This window comes from Hemiscyllium ocellatum, chromosome 42 (assembly GCF_020745735.1).
Source record: "Hemiscyllium ocellatum isolate sHemOce1 chromosome 42, sHemOce1.pat.X.cur, whole genome shotgun sequence".
NCBI classification, from domain to species: Eukaryota; Metazoa; Chordata; class Chondrichthyes; order Orectolobiformes; family Hemiscylliidae; genus Hemiscyllium; species Hemiscyllium ocellatum.
In genome coordinates this window covers 28871982-28884294 of record NC_083442.1, presented here as the reverse complement: position 1 = coordinate 28884294, position 12313 = coordinate 28871982, and the positions used below count along the sequence as shown (strand labels likewise).

At 47.4% G+C, this 12313-nt stretch overlaps 1 protein-coding gene across 5 annotated transcripts in view; it reads right to left on the bottom strand.

Moving 5' to 3' along the window:
* LOC132834672 (sorbitol dehydrogenase-like) overlaps positions 1 to 12058 on the bottom strand; it is a 43288-nt gene extending 31230 nt beyond the window's left edge. The window contains exons 1-3 of one of the 5 annotated variants that reach the window (XM_060853619.1): positions 11912 to 12058; positions 7460 to 7537; positions 5856 to 5909 (exon numbers count right to left, since the gene is read on the bottom strand). The gene's annotated coding sequence lies outside the window, so the exon portion shown is untranslated. Of the gene's footprint in view, positions 1 to 5855; positions 5910 to 7459; positions 7538 to 8404; positions 8492 to 10897; positions 10937 to 11696; positions 11786 to 11905 lie in introns of those variants that run through there. The other 4 variants (XM_060853621.1, XM_060853620.1, XM_060853623.1 and 1 more) reach the window with 4 other exon arrangements.
* Positions 12059 to 12313: the final 255 nt, after the last annotated feature.

The following is a 12313-nucleotide window of genomic DNA, read 5'->3' as shown; positions in this document are numbered from 1 at the left end:
GTGCTATTGGTATCACTCTGCATTGCAAACTGGCTGTCAAAGGCTAATGGACTCCCTCAGGTGAATGGTGCATCTCAGCGGAGGTTTTACATTCTGAATAAGTGGTTCTGTCTTAGTCATGCATCACACCATCCCGAAGCAGTTCCATTATCTAGAATTCACTGCAGGCAACACTGTGGCTCCTCCTCATCTTGCTGTGCTTTCTTTTTGCTTCTTATCCCACTGACTTACAATATTATTCAATAGCTGTCAATGGGGAAATGCTGGGGTAGGGGCAATGTGATCCAGGAACCCTGAGACTCAGTCTAATCATCTGGGGATCTGGGTTCAAATTCCATCACGGCAGCTGGTGGAATTTAGATTTAATTCACAATAAACAAAACTAATCTTATAGTTTAAAAACCCCATCTGTTACGTGTATACTTGAGAGAAGGAAGTTTGGCCTACACATGACTCCAGACAGCGATGTGGTTGAGTGCCCTCTGAAATGGGCAATGATGCTGCTTAATTCAAGGGCACTGAGGGAATAGTAACATGTGTTAGAGTGGCCACCTGACACTCACCTTCAAATGAAGAATAGAAAGGACTGTTGAACTGTAACGCAAGTCAATATTCTTGTCAATGACATGAGGCCATGCAGGAAAGGAAGATGCTGGATTCTGTCAGATGGTTCCCTGAACAGACCCATAAGTTTGGTAGAATGAACGCTCGCTGCAAATGTGTTGCTGGTCAAAGCACAGCAGGTTAGGCAGCATCTCAGGAATAGAGAATTCGACGTTTCGAGCATAAGCCCTTCATCAGGAGGGCTTATGCTCGAAACGTCGAATTCTCTATTCCTGAGATGCTGCCTAACCTGCTGTGCTTTGACCAGCAACACATTTGCAGCTGTGATCTCCAGCATCTGCAGACCTCATTTTTTACTAGAATGAACGCTCACCAGAATTTCCAAACAAACACAGAGACATTCTTGGTTGAGGAGGCACAGGGCTCCCAGTCTCTCTGCACACTGCCCTCAGGTTGCTATGTGGTAAAGACCAAATCCAACTACACCCCCTCCTCACCTTCTTCTGCAATGTGCTGGAAAGATATACTGTGTGCTTTTGTTGAGGCTCATTTCAAGCTGTTCCATAATCCCGGGCCCTGTGCCTGCCCACCCACATCCCCCACCTACCCACCTCCCCCCCCCCCCCCCCCCCCCCCCCCACACCCCTCCCACCCGCACCCAACACCACTGCACGCACATCCCCCCACTCCCACCCAAATTTAACACAGATAAAGAAGCCCTTTGGGCAGCTCAAGCTCATTGGTCTTCCAGTGTCAAAGGCAATCATATGATATAGGTGCAGAATTAGGCCATTCAGCCCACTGAGTCTGCTCCGCCATGCAATCATGGCTGATATGCTCCTCACCCACATTTTCCTGCCTTCTCCCCATAACCCTTCAACCCATTAACAATTAAAAATCTGTCTAACTCCTCCTCAAATTTCCTTACTGTCCCAGTGCCCACCGTACTTTGCGGTAGTGGATTTCACTCGATGGTCAAGTGTTGCAGACTGACCACATCCAAGGTCCAGAGCTGTGTGCTGAGGAACACCCTAAGCCTTGGAGCAGATGCCACAAATCCTCAGTGGGGCAAAGCTACTCTGTAAAGCTCTACTTCCACAAGAAAAGGTGGAAATTCTGGAAACTACACAAAACCCCTGGGGCTGTATGGCTGACATGAAATAAACACTGAAAATAAAATGGTAAGACTGGGTGTAGTGAGGAATCTGTTGTATTGGAAAGTACCTCACGAGATGACAAATTTAAACTGAAACTTTACAAACTTTATGAATTAAGCATATTTTAGGTAAAATAAACTTTGGCAACTTCAATATTTTCTAAGGCCTCCCACCACTGGACAAGCTGGAATCTGTATAACGTCCCTTGGGAAATCTGAGACCATTTGACATGAAATGCCACAGTGGCTCAGTGGTCAGCACTGCTACCTCATAGCACCAGGAACCCGGGTTCGATTCCAGCCTCATGCAATTGTTTGAGTTTGCACATTCTCCCTGTATCTGTGTGGGTTTTCTCCAGGTGCTCCAGTTTCCTCCCACAGTCCAAAGATGTGCAGGTTAGGTGGATTGGCCATTGGAAATGCAGGGTGACTGGAATAGGATAAGGAGGTGGGTCTGGGTGGGATGCTCTCAGGGGGTCAGTATGGCCATAGGGATTCTACAGAAATACAAATACATATTGCAAACTTGAAATTATAAGAATATTGATGTGATAAAACCTCATCTGTGTTACTTGCGTGTGATATCAAATTTAAACTGTCAATGTACTTTTACAAATAAAGTATATTTTTGAAAAAACACTTTGCCACTTCAGCTAATATTTAAGTTTGAGTTGTACAGAAATAGTTTGGACCTGAGAGATCGAGACATGCTAAATGCAAAGAGAGCTATGATTTTCTCTCAGATATACTCCTTCACGCCCCAGTGTAGCTGCCTGTTAGCTATTTTCTACAAACATGTTGTGGTTCTGTTCGCCGAGCTGGAAGTTTTTGCTGCAAACGTTTCGTTCCCTGGCTAGGGAACATCAGTGCTATTGGAGCCTCCTGTGAAGCGCTGCTTTGATGTTTCTTCCGGTATTTATAGTGGTTTGTTCTTGCCGCTTCCGGGTGTCAGTTTCAGCTGTAGTGGTTGGTATATGGGGTCCAGGTCTATGTGTCTGTTAATGGAGTTTGTGGATGAATGCCATCCTCTAGGAATTCCCTGGCTGTTCTCTGTCTGGCTTGTCCTATGATGGTAGTGTTTTCCCAGTCAAATTCATGTTCCTGGTTGTCTGAGTGTATGGCTACTAGGGATAGCTGGTCGTGTCGTTTTGTGGCTAGCTGATGTTCATGGATGCGGATTGTTAGCTGTCTTCCTGTTTGTCCTATATAGTGTTTTGTGCAGTCCTTGCATGGTATTTTGTAAACTACGTTAGTTTGGCTCGTGCTGGCTATTGGGTCCTTTGTTCTAGTGAGTTGTTGTCTGAGTGTGGAAGTTGGCTTGTGTGCTGTTATGAGTCCTAAGGGTCGCAGTAGTCTGGCTGTCAGTTCTGAGACGCTCCTGACGTATGGTAGTGTGGCTAGTCCTTTTGGTTGTGGCATGTCCTCGTTCCGTGGTCTATCTCTTAGGCATCTGGTGATAAAGTTGCGTGGGTATCCGTTTTTGGCGAATACCTTGTATAGGTGTTCCTCTTCCTCTTTTCGCAGTTCTGGTGTACTGCAGTGTGTTGTGGCTCTCTTGAATAGTGTCCTGATGCAGCTTCGTTTGTGTGTGTCGGGGTGGTTACTTTCATAGTTTAGGACTTGGTCTGTGTGTGTTGGTTTCCTGTGTACCCTTGTGGTGAATTCTCCGTTGGGTGTTCTCTCTACTAACACGTCTAGGAATGGGAGTTGGCTATCCTTTTCCTCTTCTCTCGTGAATCATATTCCTGTGAGTGTGGCGTTGATGATTCGGTGTGTTTTTTCTATTTCTGTGTTTTTGATGATTACAAAGGTGTCATCGACGTATCTGATCCAGAGTTTGGGTTGGATTTGTGGTATGGCTGTATGTTCTAACCTTTGCATAACTGCCTCTGCTATGAGTCCCGAGATTGGTGATCCCATGGGTGTTCCGTTGATTTGTTCGTATATCTGATTGTTGATATATCTGTCAATAATCAGATATACGAACAAATCAACGGAACACCCATGGGATCACCAATCTCGGGACTCATAGCAGAGGCAGTTATGCAAAGGTTAGAACATACAGCCCTACCACAAATCCAACCCAAACTCTGGATCAGATACGTCGATGACACCTTTGTAATCATCAAAAACACAGAAATAGAAAAAACACACCGAATCATCAACGCCACACTCACAGGAATATGATTCACGAGAGAAGAGGAAAAGGATAGCCAACTCCCATTCCTAGACGTGTTAGTAGAGAGAACACCCAACGGAGAATTCACCACAAGGGTACACAGGAAACCAACACACACAGACCAAGTCCTAAACTATGAAAGTAACCACCCCGACACACACAAACGAAGCTGCATCAGGACACTATTCAAAAGAGCCACAACACACTGCAGTACACCAGAACTGCGAAAAGAGGAAGAGGAACACCTATACAAGGTATTCGCCAAAAACGGATACCCACGCAACTTTATCACCAGATGCCTAAGAGATAGACCACGGAACGAGGACATGCCACAACCAAAAGGACTAGCCACACTACCATACGTCAGGAGCGTCTCAGAACTGACAGCCAGACTACTGCGACCCTTAGGACTCATAACAGCACACAAGCCAACTTCCACACTCAGACAACAACTCACTAGAACAAAGGACCCAATAGCCAGCACGAGCCAAACTAACGTAGTTTACAAAATACCATGCAAGGACTGCACAAAACACTATATAGGACAAACAGGAAGACAGCTAACAATCCGCATCCATGAACATCAGCTAGCCACAAAACGACACGACCAGCTATCCCTAGTAGCCATACACTCAGACAACCAGGAACATGAATTTGACTGGGAAAACACTACCATCATTGGACAAGCCAGACAGAGAACAGCCAGGGAATTCCTAGAGGCATGGCATTCATCCACAAACTCCATTAACAGACACATAGACCTAGACCCCATATACAAACCACTACAGCTGAAACTGACACCCGGAAACGGCAAGAAGATCCATCAACAGACACATCAACCTGGACCCCACATACAAACTACTACAGCTGAAACTGACACCCGGAAGCGGCAAGAACAAACCACTATAAATACCGGAAGAAACATCAAAGCAGCGCTTCACAGGAGGCTCCAATAGCACTGATGATGTTCCCTAGCCAGGGAACGAAACGTTTGCAGCAAAAACTTCCAGCTCGGCGAACAGAACCACAGCAACGGACACCCGAGCTACAAATCTTCAACCAGACTTTCTACAAACATGTCTCATCCAGCACTAAGTAATAGTGAGGTCTCCAACAATATGTTGCTCATTGTGCTTACTTTTGGCTGCAGACACAAAGTTAAACATTTCCTTATTAACTGCAACATTCACTGGTATAAGTGAAAACTCTACTTCAGACTGAGTGAACTAACCATGCTAGGGGGTTAGATAGCTCAATGGGCTGGATGGATTGGTTTGTGATGTAGAGTGACACCAACAGTGTGGGTTCAATTCCAGCACCAGCTGAGGCTACCATATATCAGTCATGAGTGAATGGTGGGGTAGACTTGATGGGTTGAAGGGCCTAATTCTACATCTGTTTCTTAAGGTCTAATGTCTGTATCTACTTGTACATAAATTATCATCCCATTCCTGCTGGGACATTTGGACACCGTACCCAAATGTGTGGGACACATCAGCAAAAACGTGAAAATATTCTGATTAATGAGGCACAGGGCAGCAATAATGGTTTCATTAAGAAACACTGGATGCCACTCTGTAGTGGAGGTCGTTTGTGAGGTAAGTGCGGCTTCAAGCGAATAGTTACTCGGGGGTTAGGCTGTGATTTGATAGTTTAACTTTTCCTGAGTAACTATTTCCTCAATTGCATCAGAACCCTCTGAATTCTATGGCTTAAACAGAGATTCCTGAAGGGAATCAGGTGTAGAAGAATTGCTGAGCAGAAAATATAATTTCCCAGGCAATTCCTTCGGTGTCTTCTGTGAACCTTCATCTCCAATGCCATGGCCTGATCTGACCTGACCACATCATCCATAACCGAGACAGAGACCCTCCCAGATGTCTCTCAACGGTTCACCATTTATCTGCTTCCTTACCCTCCCATTACCATAACATCACACCCACTTTATGCACTTACCGTTTGTCAGTAGATGCCTGGGCCTTCGAAGTGTCAGAACGTGGCAACTGGCTGCTGTGAAGGAGGAAAGAAGAGCTAGTACACCTTGGCATTTCTGAGGAACCCTTGGGCAGAATCACCTCTTGAAAATGGGGACACCCTCAAGGAGGGGATCAGGTGGCAAACTGGGTGAGAGTGACACTCCTCAAAAAGTCTTATTTCACCAAAACCTGGTGCAGATGTGTCACTGGCAGAGACATGGACTTAGCCAGCTAGTGCAAGCTGTCATTGCCATCCGGGAGCAAGGCTGCCCTGGTTGGAGGTACAAATGCGACAATAAATCACTGTTCAGAGAGGTTCTGCTCATGTCTGTTTGAACATATATCCCTCGCTCAGCTCACCAAAATCACATTCACTGCACACTTACATCAATGCAACTTGCGTGATCTTCCTATGCACGAACTGACTGTGTCTCCCTTCGGTTCAACTACAAAATTCTTGGCTATATCCCGACAGGCATTATATAAATGCAAACTACTTCCTTTATTTGGGGAGAGCTGTGGGCTGTGATTGTCATTCCCTGTAAGTGTGTGCAGGTGGTTTAGTTAAGTAAGGACCGCCTCTAAATATATTTGCATTGTCTGGTTAGAGGAGCCACGTTGTGCAAGGCATTGATCAAAAGCTGTCACCTGGGAAAAGCCAACATAGAATAAGAAGTGTAAAAAAGGCCAGAACGGTTAACACAATCAGACTGCCCTACCATACATATTCACTCAAAGGTGAGGCCCCTCGCAAAAGTTCAAATAATTGAGCAATCTCTCAGCCCCAGTCCTCTCATGCTGTATCAGGCAGGAGGCTGGAGGAACACAGCAAGCCAGGTAACATGTGGAGATGGAAAAGTTGATGTTTTGGGTGTAAACCTTCTTCAGAACTAGCAGTGAGTGCAGAGGGAGCTGCAGATAAAGGGAGTGGCGGGGCAGGATTAGATTACAGTGTGGAAACAGGCCCTTCGGCCCAACAAGTCCATACCGACCCGCCGAAGCGCAACCCACCCATACCCCTACAGACTACGGCAATTTAGCATGGCCAATTCACCTGACCCGCACATCTTTGGACTGTGGGAGGAAACCGGAGCACCCGGAGGAAACCCACGCAGACATGGGGAGAATGTGCAAACTCCACACAGTCAGTCGCCTGAGGCGGGAATTGAACCCGGGTCTCTAGCGCTGTGAAGCAGCAGTGCTAACCACTGTGCCACCGTGCCGCCCACAATGACAGGTGAAGCCAGGTAGAGGGTATGGCCTGGTTAGTCAATGGGAAGAATGAATCTGGTGGGTGGCAGGGAGGAATGGAAGGGAGGAGGAGGGACTGGGAAGGGAGCTAGGGGAAGGGAAGGGAGGTTATTTGAAATTGGAGAACTCAGTGTTGAGTCCTCCAGGCTGTAGGTCGCCCAGGCGGAAGATGGGGTGTCGTTCCTACAACGTGTGGCTTGGTTCGTTGGAGGAGACCGAGGATGGTCATCTCAGAAAGGGAGTGAGAAGGGGTATTTTCCAGGGTTAAGGTGTCAGGCAGGTAGCTCTCATTCACACGGAGAGAGGAAATTGAGAAACAATATGTGTACTTACAACTCAGAATTATTTACCACAGCCTGAGGGAGCAGCCTCTTCTCTCCACGGCTCTAATTGTCCAAACAGCTGCTGCGGCTGCGGAGAGCAGAATTGGGAGCAGAGGTTAAGGCACAAGCTGAATGTAATGTCATAAAATTTGATTATCCTCTAATTCGAATTTGGCTATTTGGGTTTTTTTTAGCTTATCTTCCTAGGGACTTTGTTGAATGATGTTTCATGTCAGCTGCACCAAGGCTCCCATGTCTTCCATCTCCCTTCTTAACTTTTTCAACAATATGCATGATATTTATATGTCATCCAATTTCTATCTGTGATGTACTTTACACTGGTCTGCATGAAATACTCTTCCTCACTCTTCTGTTCACTCACATACCTCAACAATTCTGCCTTCTCTAATGTATCTCCTTTGACACATAACAAATATTTTCTACAGTCGAGAGTGTGGTGCTGGGAAAGCACAGCAAGTCAGGCAGCACCCAAAGAGCAGGGGAATTGACGTTTCAGGCAGGAGCCCTTCATCAGGAAGGGCAGTCATCATTCCTAATGAAGGGCCAATGCCCAAAACGTCGATTTTCCTGCTCCTCCGATGCTGCCTGACCTGCTGTGCTTTTCCAGCGCCACACTCTCAACTCTGGGATCTGCAGAGTTTATCCTAAATATTTTCTACACCTCATCCAATTTGTTATCCTTTCCATTCCCAAGGGTTTTACTTAACTGTATCACTGCAGATGTGAGCCTCATTAATTCCTTCTCTTTGCGACTTCAGAAATCATAACAGCAGGTTTATTGATGTCCCATGCTTGTTCCACCATTCAATGTATTGTTATCTCAATACCATTCAGCTACCTTCCATCCACATTATCATCACAAAGTTGCCAAACTCAGTTCTGAAATATTCAATCGGGAACAGCATTTGCCACCCTTTGTCCCACAAAATTTCACCTTTTCCACCATCCTTCATGCCTTTCCCAACTGATTGCCTCACGTTTTAGCCCTCTGTCAAAGATTCTGGAATTACAGGCACACTGAGGTTCCCTTGGGTTATCAGTAACTCAAAACAGCCGAAAGCAACATGTACACTGATTTGGATCAAAACCCCGGAATTCCCATCCAATCAACAACACAGGCCAAGGACCACTATGGTTCAAGAGGGTGGCTCACCCCCACCTTCTCCAGGGATTGGTTACAAATGCTGGCCCAGCCAGCGACACCCACATCCCACAAACAAATAAAAGACATACAAAGTCACAATCAGCATTTCACATGCCTTTCATATCTCAGTATATCATCTCTACCAGAACAGTATGTTCTGTGCAAACACAATCTATTTACTTGAACTAAGTAAATTACATAATGACTGGTTACTGAAAAAAAAATAGTTAAATGAATCCTGAGTAAAAGCAGGGAGGCAGACGTAAAACCAGGCAAATGATGCAAAGTAAAATCTGTCATTTCTATACTGGCGTCCCTCTCTACACCGTTGGAGATTTGGGGTGGAGACCAAGAGGCGTACAATTAGCTTTTAAGTGACTTCACTGACTTGACAGGCTGACATTAGAATAGGTTAAACATTTTGGCATATTTGGAGCTGTTCTCACTTGGAAAAGAAAAAAGAATGAGAGGGCATAGATTTAAAATGATATTAAAATGAAGCATAGATTTAAAATGAAGAAAGGATAACACTTTTCACTCAGCGAGTATTTAGGGTCTGGAGTGCACTACCAGGAAGGGTGGCAGGGGCAGGTTCAATCGAGACATTCAAGAGGGCTCTGGATGAATATTTAGGTCAAAATGGGGTGAAGGGATTTCCAGAAAAGGCAGGAAGTTGGCACTAGTTAACGGAACTGGTGCTGGATCAATGGGATAAATGACCTTCTTCTGAGCTGCAACAATTCTGTGGAGTGTGACTCCTGTTCTGGGATTTAAGGGAACCGCTCCTTAAATTTTCTGGTTAAGGTTTAAAGATGACCGTCAGCCACACAATGAGCAGATGGACTGATTGGAAATCTTCTTGACCTTCACAGGTGTAGCCCATGAAGTGGGCATTGTACTCTTTAGACTGGCACATGATGCCAGATTGAAATATTGGCGAAACAGGAATCAGAATGCTATCAACTGGAATTATAAATTTGATATATTTTCCATTACACTACATGTTTGGGCTCTGTCTCCTGACCAGGTTTGGCCCTTTAGATAGCGGTGACAAAATCATTCTTATCGCTGAATATCGAGAATGGTGGCATCGTGGCTATACCAATACTTTTGTAAACCAAAGATTCAGCCTTTGGAAACAAATTTCACCACAGCAAGCTGGAGAAGTCTGAATTTAATTCATTAATATGGAATAAACAGCTCATCTCAGTAATGGTGATCGTGTAAAACCCCCAGATGGTTCACTTTAGGGAAGGAAATGACCTCATCCTTACCTGGTCTGTGCATGACTCCATTCCCACAGCAATATGGCTGACCCATAACCACCCTCTGAGGAGGCCTAGAAAGCCACTCAGTGATGGGCATTGTATAATGGTCTTACCATTGGTGCTCACATCTCAAGCATGAATTAGATTTTTAAAAAATTAGGCAGGCCAGTTCCAACAGCCAAGAAGATAACAGAGTGGAGAAGCTGCTGCAGACTATGTAACATCCAACAAGACCATGCTAAGAATTGGGCTCGTCAGGTGAAATTCACAGTGTACATCGTACCCCAAAACTAAAGTTGAGAAGGTCCGGTAGAAATGCTGAAGTTTTGCCAGCACTGGGCACACTCCCTGACCCACACTGTGCCACAATAACCTGCAGACACAGTGACACGCAAGCAGTCAAGGACCTGATGACCACTCCGGGCACAGCCCAGTAGACACAATGACGGCACTGGTCACATCCGAGTGAGTGACTGACCTGCACCAGCACAGACAATGAGAGTCACTGACCCACACTGGGTGCCATCCGGGGGACTAACTGACCCACAAGGGGTACACCCAGAGTAGGACCCACACTGGGTATCGTAGGGTGGGGGGGGGTGTGTGGGATGGAACTCATTGGCCCCCACTGTTGAGCATATTGTCGGGGTTAACTGACCCACACTGGCAAAGCCATTGCTGAGGGGGGCAGTTCACTGACCCACAGTGGGCACAAACCAGGGTGTTGAGGGGGGCAGGGGTGAGGTTCATTGCCACATACAAAGCACATTCTAAATGAATTTCTGACTCAAAGCGGGCACAATCTGGGGGAGGGTGAAAGGTTCACTGACCTACTGTAGGCCCAATCTGGGGGGGGGGGGGGGGGGTGGGCAAAGTTCACTGATGCACCATAGGCACAATCTGGAAGGGTGGGCTAAGGTTCACTGACCCACCATGGGCACAATCCAGGAGAGTGGGGATCACTGACCCACCGTGGGCACAATCCAGGGTGAAGGGGCAAGGTTAACTGACCTACCCTGAGTACAATCCAGGAGTAGGGTGTGGGGTCACTGACCCACAGTGGGCACAATCCAGGGTGAGGGGGCAAGGTTCACTGACCCATCCTGAGTACAATCCGGAGGAGGGGAGGGGGTCACTGACCCACCGTGGGCACAATCCAGGAGGAGAGAAATCACTGACCCACCGTGGGCACAATCCAGAGGAGTGGGGATCACTGACCCACTGTGGGCACAATCCAGGGTGAGGGGGCAAGGTTCACTGACCCACCCTAAGTACAATCCGGAGGAGGGGAGGGGGTCACTGACCCACTGTGGGCACAATCCAGGGTGAGGGGGCAAGGTTCACTGACCCACCCTGAGTACAATCCAGGGGTAGGGTGTGGGGTCACTGACCCACCCTGAGTACAATCCAGGGGAAGGGGGGGGGTCACTGACCCACCGTGGGCACAATCCAGGGGAGTGGGGATCACTGACCCACCGTGGGCACAATCCAGGAGAGTGGGGATCACTGACCCACCGTGGGCACAATCCAAGGTAGTGGGGATCACTGACCCACCGTGGGCACAATCCAGGAGAGTGGGGATCACTGACCCATACTGGACGTAATCCGAGGCGTGGGGATGAGAGTTCAGTGACCCACACCGAGCACCATCGCGGTGAAAGGGTGACCCAGACACAAGGACGTGGGGGCAGGAGAGTTTCCGCCCTCTGTCCGGCCGCCCCGAACAACGGCAGCGGGCCCCACAAAGCTGGGGCAGGAGGCGCGGGTGAGAGTGGGGCCCGCGGGCAGTAGCTGCGCTACGGCAATTCCTTTACCGGGAGCTGTGTGTGTGTGTTCCCTCTTGTGTCTCAGGGTAAGAGCCGAAACTGCCCGGAGCCCCAGCGGTTGCCGGCCAGCCAGACCCCACCCACACCCTGATTGGTCACAACTCCCCAATCCCGCTTCCCCATAGGACAAGAGCTACAGCACCCCCGCTCCTCATTGGTCGGTTTCCCTGTCAATCATAAGTAATTGTTACAGTAACTGTTACTTGAAGAGGGGCTCAGTCTCAATCGCCTTCCAGCTGTATTATAGGAAACAAATCCTCGCCTTGATTCTCCTTCATCTACTGATCCATTTAGTTCTTTTGATCATGATTTGCAGTTCCATGCTTGCTCAGGTCAATCCGTGCAGTAACAGAAGATGGGGGAGGACATTTGCATTTCCTGGAGGAACCTGTTTGACACGTGTATCGAACTTTGGGGCGGGGATTTTGGTTAGTTCAGTTGGCCGGACGGCTGGTTTGCACTGCTGCGTAATGCCAACAGTGTGAGTCAGCACCCTACACCCACCCCCCTCCCCTGGAATATCACATAAATGCTGTCCCCTCCACACTTCAGCTCTGATGAAGAGCCATCGAAACGTTAGCTTGCTGTCTCCACAGTGATCACCA